We start from the raw sequence: 17,356 nt of genomic DNA, 5'->3' as shown, positions 1-17,356 counted from the left end.
GGCGTGATCTTATCGAAATGATCTACTACAGTCCGGAACCTTCTGGAAAACTGCAGGCGCGGTTTGCGCTGAGAATCGTGTGGTGTTTTGGGACGATAACGAAAACTTGGGAAATGGAACGTGGCAATATTGTTTCAGAAAAACCTGTCTATCCCGCGCGCAGGCAGGAAATGCGATTTCACGTCGTACAGCCGCAGCACGTCAGTGTAGAGCACGCGAGCAGCCGGCTTTTGCTCTTCGCGGCGACACCTTGAGGTAGTTGCGGGCTCTGACGTCATCACGTCAGAGCCCGCAACTACCTCAAGATTCAGAGCCTGGATGTCCAACGAGACGGAATGTCCAATGGATCACGTGACGGTTGAGACTTAATGTCCAACGAGGCTTGATTGATTGATTGATTGATTGATATGTTGGGTTTAACGTCCCGAAACCACCATATGATTATGAGAGACGCCGTAGTGGAGGGCTCCGGAAATTTCGACCACCTGGGGTTCTTTAACGTACGCCCAACTCTGAGCACATGGGCCTACAACATTTCCGCCTCCATCGGAAATGCAGCCGCCGCAGCCGGGATTCAAACCCGTGACCTGAGGGTCAGCAGCCAAGTACCTTAGCCACTAGACCACCATGGTGGGGCTCCAACGAGGCTGAATATCTAACTGAGACTGAATGTCCAACGAGCCTCAATGTCCAACCGAGACGGAATGTTCATCGAGACGAAATGTCCAACAAGCCTCAATGCCCATCGAGATCATCGGCAGTTTCGTCCATCGGCCCAAAGACCATTGACATATTGTGCCAAATCCCATGCGCCGACTACCCCGATTCGTACGTTGGGAAAACCGAGAACTTTCATGAAGAAATGCGGAAGCACAATAATGACCTCCGTCAATGCAACAGTGAACAGAGCGCAATGGCAGAAAACTGCGAGCAGTTCGACCACCATACCAGTCCTGACGGTGCGGTGTCGAGCTCTTTGATTGGTTTTGTACGCTTCCTGAATTTTTTGAGATGCACAAGGAGCGCGAAAACAGGTACGAGAAACTTCACCCGGGGAACCAACTAAGCCGCAAAGCATTTTCAGTGCATAGACTGCATGAACATATCACGGGTGAGCGTTCCTATGCTGTGTTGCTATGAGTGAACTGCAGACGTATGGGGAATTTGAGAATACCTCCTACGATGACTTTACAATTCAAAGAGTCACTAAAGCTTAAACGCCCTTCTGATTGAGGAGACCTAACAGATTTCTTTGACCACATTAAAGCTTGAAAATATTTGTTTTGGCGAGCGATGAAGCGTCACGTATGGCATGAACGCCGCGTTTTTACCCCATTCCTTCTTGAAACCTGGCCGCTACAACTTTCAAGGTAACCTAAATAATGCAACCGCAGTTTAACCTTTAGCGAAGAACATGACAAAATCCGATGGTCTTTGTCGATGCTACATTTTAACAGAACCTAAAATTCGGCGATATGATGTACAGCTATCGGAAATTTTCAGCACAAAACGATATGCCCTCACAAGGCGTTCACAATCGCCCGTCCTGCCTCTCTCGTTCTTGTGAATAACTTGTTTGGCGTCCATAACTTTCCTACTAACCACATTTATTCACGGAAAACACGAAGCGACATTTTAGGACACAAGCAGTTCAATACAAATGATAGAGAAGGGGTGCTCCATGTTCGCGAATCGTGCTGCTTTGTCGCTTTTCAAGCTACATGAAGGATGAAGCCGCAGCATTGCACTCATTCTTGATTGATTGAATACATACCTATACACGAAGCTCAATGTGAATCACGAAGTCCCGTAATAAAGGTGGCCTGGAGTACCACATGTTTGAGAACATGCTGCACAACGCACTTCTATGCCCTCGTATACGGCCATCTTTGAATATTTCGAACGTTTATGAAACACAATAATAAAATGATCAAGAATTATTCAGTTTTCCCGCTTGTTAGTATATTGCTTAACTACGCGTTCTTCTCTTCCCTAGAAAAAGATTCCCCGAGTTTCGTAGCATGCATTAACATAAATTTCTGTTTCTACTTCGTCATAAATTGACATTTGTGTACTCCATAAACACATCACCTACTAACATGCAATGCATAAAAGCCACTATTACATCGCCAAAGCTTACAAGTCTCCCAGAAAGAAACTCCCAATGGCTCGTTAGAAATTCAAACTGAAATTTTGAAATCATTTTGCCGTGAACGGGATTAGCTCCTAGGCCAAATACACTGCAATATGTGCTAAAATTAGCTGTGCACCAATGAATGTATATTATTATTATTATTATTATTATTATTATTATTATTATTATTATTATTATTATTATTATTATTATTAAGCAGTTGGTCGTGTTTAATCTCGCGTTTAGGGTTACTGTATATGCTCCAGTAACATATGCACCTTTAACCTTTAGGTATAACATATGCACCTTTAACCAGTCTCTGTCATCCGATGAGTTGCCTAATGACTGGAAGATTGGCAAGGTTATTTCAAGAGTGATTACGGGCACTCACCCGTAACAATCATCGACCGACTTCACTAACATGCATGCAAAGTGCTTGAACATTTTATAGCTTCTCATATCTATGACCACCTTGAATCGAATAACTTTTTCCCCCTAATCAGCATGGTTTCAGGAAAGGGTATACATTTGTGACACTCAGTTATTTGAATTCACCATGGACGTCTACTTTAATATGAACAGTAACAATCCCACCGACTGCCTCTTTTTCGACTTCACCAAAGCTCTCGATACAGCCCCTTATTGTCGTTTAATCTCTAAATTGTCTTCCCTCTGTATCGATTCACTAACACTGTCTTGGATACGCAACCTATTGTCTTCCCGTCAGCAACTGATGGTGGTAAACGACATTTCACCTAACATTTGCGATGTCACGTCAGGTGTTCCCTAAAGGCAGTGTCAAATACTAGTTTAAATATTGCCACGCGTGTTTCTTATTTTCACTTTTGTTTCTTTCGGCTGTCGCCCACAAGGCCTGTTAGGAAGGCTGAGCGCGAACTGTGCCTCATAGTTCGAGAAGGTTCGCAATCATTGCAGACCATTCTGTAAAGACTGCGTGCAACCCGCGGGTCACGGGATCGAATCCCGGCTGCGGCGGCTGCATTTCCAATGGAGGCGGAATTGTTTTAGGCCCATGTGCTCAGATTTGGGTGCACGTTAAAGAACCCCAGGTGGTCGATATTTCCGGAACCCTCCACTACGGTGTCTCTCATAATCATATGGTGGTTTGGGGACGTTAAACCCCACATATCTATCTATCTAAGACTGCGCGCAAGACGCCAGCACTCGAGATTATTCCAGAGCTTGCGCAACGACCAGTAATAACGCTAGAATATTCGACGGTGCATGTGTAAATGCCGACGCGCGTCATCGCTTGTAGTTGATAGACGACCGGCACTCTGTTCGCCGCAATCAGTGCCAGTGTCTTGCTGTAATTGACCTTCCTTTTACGTGGCCACAAATTCGCCCCAACAAACAGTATAACCTGAACACTCAGTCTGTTTCCTTTGTCCACATCACGACACCATGGCAATATACATTAAAGACTTGCCCGCTAAACATTGATCATCGCTTAGGTTGTTCATGAATGATGGCTTCGTCTACCACTATTCAATCTGTTGACTATCATTGTGCTCTCCAAAGTGACCTTATCCTAACCTTGAGGTGGTGGGAAGAATGAAAAATGTCCCTTTACGTGTCTAACTGGAAATTATTCTCGCTCACTAGAAAGCGTACTAACTCAGCCTTTCTCTAAACTATTAGGAGTACTGTTGTTTCAGTCACACCACTGTTCAAATATTTCGGTGTTCACCTTTCATCAGATTTATCTTGGACTGCAGACATAGCAGCTGTCTCTTCAAAAGCCTCCCAGTCTTTCGGTTATATTCGCCGAAACGTGCGCAACGCTCCTTCTAACGTATGCGCATATTCATATATAACTTACGTTCGTCCACAACTGCAGCCTGCATCATCGACATGGTTACCACATCAAGATTACCTTGTGCGTATGTCGGAAGCAGTCCAGAATACGACCGCAAGATTGATCGCTGGTAACTACGACCATCGTTCAAGCATCACCCTAATAAAACAAGACCTTGCATTTATGTCACTGGGTCAACCCTACGTCATTGACCTTGCGTCATTGACCTTTTATGTTTATTTCATACGTACATATACAGTGATAAATTTTACTGTTTGCCGTTTCATCTTTCTCTGCTCACATTTGAACGCATTCGCAACACTCGTAGTTTCATGCGCGTTGATGGCCAAACACAGGCATTTAACTCATTACCATTACCTCAAGCCATAGTACACTGGAATGGCTTTCCAGATAGCAGCGTGTCCATCTGAAATCTTGAAACTTTTTGTGATAACCTGATTTCACTGCGTTTTACTGTTTTATAACTTTGTTGCACTTTGCTGTTTATTATTCGCTTTCTTTGTTTGTTTCGTTGTTCTTTTTTTACTTTTTGTCTGTTTTTTTGCAGTGTATTTACTGATACCCCCTTACTCAATTCCTTTTGATGAACATGTAAGGCATTTTAAATAAATAAATAAACACTACTGGCATTCAGTATACGCCTACGTACACTCGTCTTCTCCGAGCCCGTTTCGATCCCCATTTTTGCATTCACGTCACCGAAAGCGCCGTGTTCGAGCACCAGCATCTGGGGCTGCAACGCTCGCGTTCACAGGTGCTGTGGTCACTTATTCTCAGCTGCAATCTGTGCTTGTTGCGTAGGCAGTGTTTCACGTGAATCTTACTTTTGGGAAATTCCGACGTCGTCTACGAGAGCGACCTCCCATTGACAAGTGTTGTGGACTACAATACAATGACAGCCCGCGGCCCCTAAAGGGATCTGCAATTAATGAAACACAAATGATATTTTTGTTCCTCAAGCTGGGAAGCCTCGTTTTCCGAACTAGATGGAGTGTCCAACAAGTCGGAATGTCCAGTGGGTCACGTGACGAGCGAGACAGAATGTCCAACTGAGACTGAATATCCAACCGAGACTGAATGCCCAATGAGCCTGAATGTCCAACCGAGACGAAATGTCCAACGAGACAAAATGTCCATCGAGACGGAATGCCCACTATTGTACATTCCGTCTCGATGGACATTCTGTCGCGTTGGACATTCAGGCCGCAAGCGGATGCGCCAGGAGCATGCAGGCTGACCCCGCAAGGAAATTGCCGGCCGCTCGCACGTTCTACACAGACGTGGACACGGCTGTACATCCCATCTCTTCAGGGTAGAGGGTGCAGGGCTAGTCGGTGCATAATTACCAAACTCCGGCAATCTAGCTTTGGCCACAGTACAAAAAAATTTCGACAAGAGTATTGAACCAAGTTGATGCCAACGAGATCACAATCATTCAAGCGGGCGCCAAAACTAGTACAGGCAATTTCCGAACTGCATTGACTCGCTCTAGAGAACTAGCTAAAGAACTGCAGCCGAATCAAACGGACCCACCATTTATTCTAGGTTTGGCAATGTTGCAGAAACGACGCTTATGTATTAAACTTGAAGGTTCTGTGTCTGCTATAGTCGAGATCATGTTATGAGGCTTTGTGAACACTTTTCTTCCCTCGTTTTGTTCAGATGTTAGTATATTCAAAATGAATTGCATTGAAGATGGTGTGGACACCTATGTATACGAATCACTGATGGATCTGAGAAAAACACGGAACGCCTCATTCAAAAATATCTGTTGCGTGTTATCGCGAAAAAACGTCCGAAAAGACAAAAAAACTGCGAAAAATTCCAGCATGAGTGTGTAAGACACACATTCATAAGAAATTTCGCGTCACATGTGTTCCGAGCACATTCAAAATCTCTAAGTTATCACTTAATTGCTAGAGAGTGCTAGGAGCTTCGTGCAAACCCACACGTTGCGCTGAGCACGTGAAACTCTCACATAAAATTGACGCAATTACGGCACCAGTTCAGTCAGTGGTGCTTACCACCGTCCACCCACGTTGCCAGTAAATTCAATCTGCAGTATTTGTAGACACAGCAACTGTAAGTTTCTCATCGAAGACTAAGGTGATTTCATGCGGCTAAGCGCATAAGAATGACTTCAAAGCGTGAAACGGTGATAGACGCGTGCATGTGAAAGAAAGTGAGCGGCTCTTTTTTTCTCTCCAGAAAGAGCTAAAGAAAACAGAACGCTAGCCTTTTGAACCTAACATACAAAAGAAGGCATTAGCAGTCCGCGGATACTAGAGGAAATGGTGGCACGAATTGGCTATAGAGCGCACAGATAGTGGCGCGTCATTACGTTGAAGTAATCAATAAAAAAGGTCTTCCTTTCCAACTGCACATCGCGCATGAACGAGAGGCAGAAAATGGGTTGTTACGAAGAATACGGGTTGCGTGCTAAACTGTCGTACAGGATTCGAAAGAAAAAAAATATTCCAGCCTACCTTTCTGTGCATCCAAATGAACGGACTGTCATCAAATGCTTTTGTTCGATACCATGGTCACAGTATCCACGTCTATGTAGTGTCGCTTTTGCGACTTCTGCTCTTGTCAGTCTTTTGTATCTATCACTGTTAATGAAATGTAAAAGAGTAAAAAAAAATTGACCAGAAACACTTTCTTGTATCGAATCCTCGCCCCGCAAAGGTTGTCAAGTGTCTAAGGTACTCGGCCGCTGACCCGCAGGTCACGGGATTCGATGCTGATGTTTCTGATGTTGCATCGTTTATATGACACAGAAGTGGCAGAGCATGACCGCGTTCCGTAGTTATGGCATCATGACGCAGCAACATTGCGGCTGTTCTTTCAGCGGCGCTCAGATGTACCGAGCATATCGCCTCAGGATGACCACTCTCGACGATTGTCGTCGCGGCCATTCGTGTGCAGTAAAGTGAAAGTGAAGTTTGAATGTTCAGGTTTGTTTTGTGGATTGCGTGCGTTTGTGATTCACCGCCCGCAAAAGCCATACCATAAGCGTTGCCCCATGCACGTCTGTGAGTGGGCTACATAGGTGTCGCAACGTGCGAATGTTGGTGATTTTTTTACATTATGCGCTATGTTGTGCGCCCATATAAGTGATGTAAATGTGGTCGAGGCTTCAGAAAAAAACAACAAACAGAACCTAATAACGCGACACAGTACGAAAAACCAGGTGGGGAGAATATACAATATTGTGTGCCTTAGAAAGTAATTGTGGTCATGCTGTGCGTGTGTGTGTGATTTAATTTCACCTGTGTCTATTTGCGCAGTTGCGTTACCTTAATGTAATCAGTTTCCAGCAGCTCAGGATTATGTGCCAGGTTGAAGTGCCTCTTGCGTATGCTTATCTCACACTTGATGCACGAGCGACTTGCATGAAAAACAGCGTGCCAAGTTTTTCGAACAGGGAAATGACGCACGCAAAGTCGCAGATAAGTACTGAAGGGACGCTGATAAAACTATTATTGAGCGAAAAAAAATACAGAAAAATTTCCTCTTTAAAGCGTTGGACCAAACTTGATGATATCTTATTAGGATGGTTTACTTTTGTCCAACATTTTTTTTTTAATTTCGCCTGTATTGTGTACGTGTATTATGTGGTCATAGCTTGTTTATAATAAATTAGTCTCGTGAAAGAAAACATGAAGGATGGTTTGCACTCTCCCGTGAAAGCAAGGTCTAGTACGCACTTCACGCGCCTTGATTAGAGAGAGAAAACTCTCTTGTGTAGCGCCTTCGCACACAGACACCTGCGCACAGACACATTAATTGGAGATACTGGCCCCGGTTCCAGCACAACTGGGTCCAATTTTGAAAAAGTTTAATATTCAAGGACTGACAGGGTTATTGCAACATCATAGAGTGCATGTTGCCGAAGCAAGAAAAAAATTCGCTGACACATTTTAGTCACCGCCACTTTAGCCGCGTACATAGTCTTCGCATTAAATTGAACGACAACGTATGCAGTGACCCCCACTGTTAAACACAGTGTGTGAAACGCGCTTTCATTTTGATAAAACAAGACGTGAAAGGAAACATTGGCGCTTACCTCAAACACGATGACATGCACGGCGACATGAGACGCAGAGTCAGTATTTACGGCAACACAAGAATCAAAATTCACGAAGTCAATCTCATATCACTTCTCCATTCTTCGCTTTCAGTCACAGTTGCCATAGTTGCAGAAGAGAGCGAAGAATGCTGACAGAGAAATTTTCGTGAAACAACAAAAATTGCAAACGACTTTATGAAATGCGATTAATGGATCTGTTCAATTTTCAGAACCCGCAAAAGAGCGACACCTTTGTTATGAACATTACGTTAAATGGGACATTGTTTGTTTTAGTACCATCATAGGTACCGGGCCGTCGCCTTCGAGAGATGTACATGACGTCTTTGTAGATTCCTAGATGAGCGTGGTGGCGGTTCTGATTTAAGCAACATATATATATTGCTAAGCTAACGCTGTACTTCTTACTATCTCAAGTTTCTTTGTCGAGCTTGGGTGTCTTTATTTCAATACGAATAAAGTATTGCGAGGTAATGGTTGTATGCGAGGAAATTATTGTCATTGTTTGGGAACTCCCTCCTTTGTAGCACGGAGGAATAGAAAATAAGGGCAATGCGGCCTTCTTGGGTGGAGGTTATATTAAATGCGAAGCGTTTATTATCTTAGCGAACTTCAACAACTTTGAGAACATATATATATATATATATATATATATATATATATATATATATATATATATATATATATATATATATATATATATATATATATATATATATATATATATATATATCTGCCTACGACTTTTAGCTCTCTAGGCCATTTCGAATTTCGATAACGGTATCGAAAGCAAAACTGGTATGGCATAACATGACTGTTCGACGAGCATACCTGACCAGTCAAATCGTGAAAATCATTTCATGTATGCCATGAATGTCGCTTGCAATTCAAGTTAGGGTCTGCGGGTGTAAATGTTGGTTTACAGTGTGGAGAAGTTATTCGACGAGAAATGTCGCTCAAAATGACGTTGTTAGGGGGATCGATACAACCATGATAGCTATTGCGCAAGAAAAATCACATACACTATTTAGTCGCTGTCTTGAGCCATACCTACTTCATCTGTGAATTTGTTGATTGATTGAAATACTGTATTATAGTGAGGGTGGCTCGACGGCCTAGTCATATACATCAATAGAATGCTAGCAAATGGCTTTTGTTGCCGTTTAACCATGATCATGTTTACAAAAGTCAATTAAAAACGTTTTTCTGTGTCATTTTTAAGATAATGATTGATATGTGAGGCTTAACGTGCAAAAACGACCATATGATTATGAGATAATGACTGAAGGGCTCCGGAAATCCTGGCCACCTGGGGTTCACCCAAATCTGAGAGCGTCATTCTTGAGATAATCAAGCCACTTTTGTGCCTTCTTGTTAACCTAATATTGGATGAAAAATTTGGGTCATTGAAGGCACGCGCATTATTGTTCAACGTGAGATAAGCAAGATAATAGCTCTAAGTGGTGAAGAGGTTCACCGGACCAGCCGCACCGGGGGATAAGGAGCTGGCGAGAACCACGGCGAGAACCAAGTGGAACTTGAGTGTACACTTATACCCGTGTCACACGGGCAGCTTTAGTTGTGGTTGTGCTCAGCCGTGGTGTACAGCATTTACCGCAGTTAACGTAAACGTGGCTTGCCGTTGCTACACGTGCTCGGTTAGCTAAGTTGAGCAAGCCGATGAAATCACGCGCTCATCTTGTGGTATATGTAAGGTGTTTGGGCACATGCTCGTGAAGTTTACGAGACGACCTGTCTATACCTGCGCGACAGTGTATTGATTGGTTTCATCTTCCACTGCGTATTCAGTTTTTGCGAGTTTATGAGACAGCCAGACAGTAACAATACGAAAACCAATACCCTCTAAAAGGATCGTGTAACAATATTCTCTTGCTAATCCCACTGACGAAAGAATACCCTTTGTTGCTAGATGGTCTATGGCAAAACTAGTTTTCCACAACTTTTGCTTGACCATTGTTCGGCGGCTGGAGTCGCGTTTCGTGGAAATCTTCAAACAATGCGTATAACTTGCGCCGGTTGCAGGCTAGTGAGAAGTTTGTCCCCCATCGTGTTAGCGTCTCGGTTTGCGGTAAGCACTGTTAAGAAACTAACTGCTGTTACGTCTGCGGTGTAGTTAAACCTAAGTGTGGTTAGCCGTAACCGTAGTCAGCTTAACCATGGCGAAAGTTGTCTTTGTGACAAGTGTATTAGCCAAGCTGCTTTCTCCAATCCACATGCTCACGTTGTCCTTGTATAACTTGCTTTCAATTGCAAGGTAATAAGCGCACCCTGAGAAGTTGAAACAATCTTAATAGCTCGACTGGCCGACTATGTCTTCCCTGTACACTCTCGACCATGAACGAGTGGTCTGGGTGGATGATCCCGTGTTGCCCTTCTGCTATTTATGAGTATTGTCAGTAGAAGTAAAGTGAAGCGGCACAGAATAAAATTTAATATAATTATCCTTGAGCAACATAAACTCTTTACTGGGGTATCCGTTCAACGTTCATCTAAAATGGCCAACAGGAAATGATTGTTTGACATTCGAGATCTTTTTCACGCCAGAAGAAATTCAATGTATAATGTAAGTCGCGGTCTCTGAAAAGACGTTAATGTAGCCCGTTTCCGGACAATTTACTGGCAACCACACCCCAAAATGTAAAAAAGAGACTATATTTATTGATATATAGCTCACTACTGCTTTTAAAAAGTTGTGGTAGAGGTGTACAGTTGACAATACGAAAGACGTATTTTTAGCTAATTTTCCTTAAATATCTTACATAGAACGCGTGTATGATCGCAAATGTTTTGCTTGCATTTTCACTAATATTTCAGAAGCCTTTAGCATATACGGTGTAGGTACTACGAATTCAATCAAGCCATCTTTTCTTTTTCAGCTTGACGACTGATATGTGCAAACACTCGAAATATCCACGTCCTCTTACAGTGAACTTGATCTCTACAGATAATGTTGGTTTTTGTCGATACGTTACAGCCAAAATTACGTTGATATGACCAGAACTAAACACTATGGAAAACGAAAGCATGTGCGTTACTTAGGTCTAAATTGTCTTCTTTTCAATTCGTGACTATTGTACATCGGACAAAGTGACATTTCAATGCGAAGCCTTTATTAGCGAACTCCAGCGACTTTCAGCGTATCTATCTATCTATCTATCTATCTATTTATCTATCTATCTATCTATCTGTCTGTCTATCTATCTATCTATCTATCTATCTATCTATCTATCTATATATCTATCTATCTATCTATCTATCTATCTATCTAGCCGCCTCAAATGTTAAGCTCTCCTGGCCGTTTCGATAGTGGTATAGATACCAAAATTGTTATGGCATAACGTCACTGATTGGACAGCATAACTGACTACTCATAACATGAAACTCTTGGCATGTATGTCATGATTTATATTCCATGGTCTTGCAGCTCTTGCGGCAGTTTCGTTCACAGGATATGTTGCAAAAATGGTATCGTATGACATGATATGCATGGCGAACATAACCGCCAGAATCTAACGTGGAAATCATGATATGCATGTCATGTAAGTCATGACTACACCCCACGCTCATGGTGCGCTCCCGGTCGTTTCGCTAGCTTCCCATATACAAAATTCGGTATTACGGGGCGTAAATGAATGGTACAGGTATATGACTGATGCAAACATGAAAATTATGAGATGCGTGTCGTGTAAGAACATGTCTACATACCACGCTCATGATGCGCTCGTGGCCGTTTTAGTAGCTCCCCATGCACAAAATTTAATATCACGTGACGTCAATAGACGACGAAAGGAAGTTAAACTTCTAAACATGATAATCATGATACGCGTGTAATTTAAAATATGACTACATGCGACGCTCATAGCGTGCTCACAGCCGTTTCGCTAGCTCCACATATACCAAGTTTGATATTACGTGACGTAAATGGACGAGGAAAGTAAATCACACGTTCAAACATAATAATCATTATATCTGTGCTATGTAAGAACATGACAACACACCACGCTCACAATGCGTTCGCGACCGTTCCGCTAGCTTCACATATACTAAATTTTCTATTACGTGACGTGAATAGACGGCGAAGTTAATGACACGCCCAGACATGATAATGATGACGTGCGTCTTATATAGCTACTTGCGCCTTCGCGGCCGTTTCGCTAGCTCCACATGTAACAAATTTGGTATCACGTGACGTGAATAGACGACGAAGGTAAATTATACGTACAAACATGATAATTATAACATGCGTGTCATGTAAAACATGACCACATGTATGCTACGCTCATGGCATGCTCATGGCCGTTTAACTCCACATATACCAAATTTGATATTACGTGACGTGAGTACACGAGGAAGTTAAATAACACGTCCGAACATGACAATCATGATATGCTGTCATGTAAAACATGACGACATGCTACGCTCATAACGTGCTCGTGGCTGCTTTGATAGCTCTACATATACCAAATTTTGTTCCACGTAACGTGTAAGATGACGCAGGAAAATTACACGTACAAATATAACAATCATGACATGGAAGCCATGTACGACATAATTCACGTCCACCTCGTAACTTTATGCTGATTTTAAAGTCACATATCAATCTTTCTCAGTCATGCTTCGCATATCTTCGACTCCCCCTGCACGTGTGATCTGCCAATCATTCCTCCTCTCTCTGCTTAGATGTAAGATAAAAAGCATTTTGTAATCATTCGAGCACAATAGGTGAAGAGCTTATTCCACTTTCCGCTCACATGTATTGTTTTTTAACCTGCACTGTCGCAGCTGCTGACTAACCATCTACTCGACGTCATGAGAAGACTAAAGAGGGAGCCGCTTATTTATGCAATGTGGCGTGCTGAGAAGAAAAGCGAAAAATTCCATTAAAGTGAGTCCAGCTACAACGCTTTCCGAAACACCCCGCACCACCGCGGGCCACTGGTGAGCGAGCCGTCAGTTTCCGGAGATTTGGCAGGAAGCCGGCTTACCAAAATCTCCACATTACGAGCCGCTTTTTTCGAATCGGGGCCCGCAAACAATTGAAAGCCCTATATATGTATACCAGTGCCAAAAAAAGCGTAATGTGTTGAGGGCAATGCAGGGAAAAAAACAGGCACAATACGGCAAGTTTTCCTGCGGTGGAGGCATGTTTGGACCTTCATGTGCAGAACACTTCATGTTTATGACCGCTCAGTACCACCAACTCAGTGGAAGCACAGCGACAGATCTTTTACTGTTTTCAGATTTTTGTGTATTACGTGTCTGTCAGTGTCACATGAACGCCGTCTATGCAAAACTAAACCTTCTATTCTATCTGTAAATATCCCTTCGTTTATTTTTCAGCTTTTCTCGGTAACTGCTTGAGCTACATATCTAAACCAATATTATGCGAAAATCTTGCCCATGTCAATTACGCTCTTCGTGCATTTGGATGAAGTCGCAATAAGTGCATGTCAATGAATGAGCAACAGGAATTCGTTGTAACACACTCGAGACGGATCCCGCAACCATACCTTCAGGGAAGTCACTGTATACGCACTGTTGAAGCGCTTATCGTCCTATAGAGCCTTTCCGCACTTCAAAGGGGCACCGTCTTCTGTACTGATACAACCACCGTGCGATTTGAGAGTGCAGTATTGAACCACTGCAGTGTCTACGGACGATGGTTGCTGGATTCGACATGGTGTGTCAAGTAGCATGCCGCAAGCCTATACACCTTTTTACAAGTGTTCATGACAGATCGCGGTGCCAGCCACTGCGGAGATGAAAAGACGATCGACACGTCCTTTGTGACTGCCCGTAAATAACATACAAAAGGAATCTTTGCAAATACATCAGCAAGTTATAAGGCCATGCAAGCGCTACTGGACTTCTTGCAAACTACTGGCTTTTATCAACGAGTTTGAGTGGATTGATTTCGTGTGTGCGTATATATGTCCGTGTATTGTTCTAATATAATTTTATCTCTCTTTTTCAACCCCCTATTCCCCAACACCATCGCAGCGTTGCATACCGGATCCCAGCGTTTGGTTAACCTCCCTGCCTCCTTTTTTCTCGTTTCTTTTTCTCTCTCTTTTTCACGACACGCATTCACCTCTGCGACACTTGTCGTTACGAGGAGACGCTATGCCTCATCCTGTGTGACTGTCCGGAATATGATGTTCAGATAAAGTCACTGGCATCGGTTCAATTGCACCATGACAATAGACAAATGTATGTGGATAATTTCTTGAATATTGTCCACAGATGGCATCGCAGCTGAAGGCAACAAAGCAACTACTGAAGTTTTTAAGAACAACGAACTTAGACGACCCGCTGTGGCAGTGATGTTGCGCCATATGCCAGCATGATGGACTGTGACTAAGTGGCCGTTTGTGTAGGACAACCCGCTGTGGCAGTGATGTTGCGCCATATGCCAGCATGATGGACTGTGAATAAGTGGCCGTTTGTGTAAGTGCTGTGTAATGTGCCATCTTTCTTTCTCTCTCCTCTCTTTCCTTTCTATCTTTTAATCTCCCCCTTCGCGTTCCCTCGTGTAGGGCAGCAAACCAGCTATCCTTGACTGGTTGATCTCCCTGCATTTCCTCCACCATTTCTTCTTCACTACAGGGGGTGCCATATAGTGAAATACACATCATATAACGTGCTAGCTCGACAAAATCACCATTTTAAGCTGCACGTGCTCTACCTGGCGCGTTACCTGATGGCGTGAGATGCCTTCTCAGGCCTGTGTTCACCGATTCATCGTTTGTTTAGACTGTTTCGTTTGATATTGTCCCTGCCCCTGACCGATTTGGCGCTGTATGCATGCATCATGAAGCGATGCAAGATTGAGCGCCTTCATCTGCTAGCGGTAGTGCTTCATTATCTGTATACCAGTCGCAGCAAGTACCATCAACGATTTGCGTACAGACAGAATGTCACTTCTCTGGAGGAGTGGACAGCGTAGCTTTGGACACTGTCGTTGTCCACAGTCGCTCCCTCATGTTGGCTACAAACTTCTGTTCTTGCTTAAATTATATGAAATAAACAAAAACTTAGCATGCAGTATAATTATTTAGGTATTATTACAACATTGGCATTGGCATATCTTTGCAGAAAATGGCAGCTAGAGCGGTCGGCTATGTGATCCAGACAAGTGTGATTCCGTCTGTATCTTTATATATATATATATATATATATATATATATATATATATATATAAATATATATATATATATATATATATATATATATATATTTAAGGTTAAAAATGGCAACATTGATCTCGTCGGTTTTCTTGGCGCCAACGAAGGGCAGTGAATGGAGTCGGGACGAGGGCGACACACAGAAGTTCTTCCGATTTACTGACGCCCCCCACTGCTTCCGCAATTCAGGCGACGTCGGAAAGCGATGCCGCGCGAACATGACGCGATTGCACTCATCCTGTGGCGTACCGTGCTGAAGACACATGATTACGCCTAAATTGTTCGTCTTGCGCTGATTGCTTGTGCACCCATAGATGACACAGGGATAACCAGATAATCTGTGCTAAGAATACACACAGTTTCTTGCCATTACATTCCCTTTGTACCGGAGAGAGTCGCATATTACACATCCCAGACACAAGCGTTCCAAGCATACAGGTCACGATGACAACACTGAGAACATACCCTCGACCCATGCACCTCATTGGTTCGAGGGTGCTCCTGTGACAACATATATAGGGGAATGCCCTTAGTCATTCATGGAAGCGGTCACATTTTACGAGAACCTTCGCTCAGTTGCACATGCAGTTTGACATGCGGCGTGAAAAAATTAGCTCGCACATTTACCATTGCTTGGAAATCTAGTGACATATCAGGCCACTCCCATCTGGCAAATCAATCGCGATTACCAGTGTCGCCACTCGGGTCAGTGCACGCAGATTTGCTAGCTTATTAGGCCCCTTTTATTGCATTATTCATTACCCTTGACGAAACCAGTAGGCATCGCACCCCCGAAGACAGTAGGAAGCTATTCAATCGTCTTTCGAAGCAATAAACTATATTCACTAGAGTGTGTATGGTAATACGTCAAGCTGACTATATAAGTCAACTTGCAGGAGTGGTGGACACGAACTCAGAAGGCAAGACGTAAAGGCTGTCTCTACAGGCCCCTTCACTTTCTGCTAACTCTAAACACGGAACAGCACCGATATTCTTTTAGAGACAAAGCACTACAGCCTCCCAAGTTGTAAAATTTTCAAAGTGAGAGGCCTGCTTCAGTCTGGTTTACAAGATCGCACAATTTTGATGAAATAAACTTTATAATATTATGCATCAATATATGTCTCACTGAAGAGAAAATCATCAACCACAATCTGGTAGCACAGTTTCTACCATATATCTCTGTAAAGAGACGGGGCTTTAACGCTCCTTATCTATGCGTTATATAGATACAACCATTTACACCTAAAACCAGTGTTTCGTGGGTCCTGCGACATAGGAAACGTAGAACGCAAGAGACAACTGATGGACTAGGGTAGCTGTTCCTTCGCGTGTAACCACAAGCACTCAAGAGTTCTGCATAGTTGTGAAAGCAGCACTGTCTCATATATTGCTTACAGATGTATTCTTTTTTTCTAGGTCACTATGTCTCATATATTGCTTACAGATGTATTCTTTTTTTCTAGGTCACTATACTATAAGCTTATGTTTTGTGATAAATACAATGGGAATGTTTGAGGCTGCTTTCGTATTTCCCACTATTGAACAAACTCATCAGCCCACTTTTCGACAACTCACTTCGTGCGCCATTCAGTGATGTCCACGTAATACAATGTTACATTGCTAATTGCGTCAATTCATTTATTAGTCAGTTTTGAATTGTTCTGATGCAAAGTGCGAACCATCGGGCAATGATGTGATGTACTCACCAAGCATCAGTATTAATTGCGTGTCTGTAGTCAGTAATATTTTCAACGTTGGGCTAATCCCAGATCAAGGTACGTTCGTCAGAGTTTAGTCGGGGTAATTAATTACGAAAAGCAAGATGGTAGACTTCCTCAAGGGCAATAGAGCTACTTGAAAAAAGACGAAAGGGAAGACCAGGAAGTTAACCAGACGCATGTCCTCTTTGCTATCTGCCTCGGAGAAAAGATGCATAAAGACAAAAAGAGAGCTAGAAAGGAAGACAGTGGCACAGTTTACAATGCCCGTTTCGTCATACTCAGATTGCACAGCAGAAGTGAACGCAGGTCACCGTTCATTCATAAACAGTTCTTAAACAACGTATACAACAATAACGACGACAG

At 43.0% G+C, this 17,356-nt stretch overlaps 1 protein-coding gene across 2 annotated transcripts in view; it reads right to left on the bottom strand.

The window, feature by feature from the left end:
- Window positions 1-17,356, bottom strand: part of LOC119187743 (Hig-anchoring scaffold protein) — a 632,807-nt gene that overhangs the window by 473,885 nt on the left and 141,566 nt on the right. The window lies entirely within an intron of this gene.

This window comes from Rhipicephalus microplus, chromosome X (genome assembly GCF_043290135.1).
Source record: "Rhipicephalus microplus isolate Deutch F79 chromosome X, USDA_Rmic, whole genome shotgun sequence".
Classification (NCBI taxonomy): domain Eukaryota; kingdom Metazoa; phylum Arthropoda; class Arachnida; order Ixodida; family Ixodidae; genus Rhipicephalus; species Rhipicephalus microplus.
The sequence above is the reverse complement of the archived record's forward strand: the minus strand, read 5'-3'. Positions and strand labels throughout refer to the sequence as shown.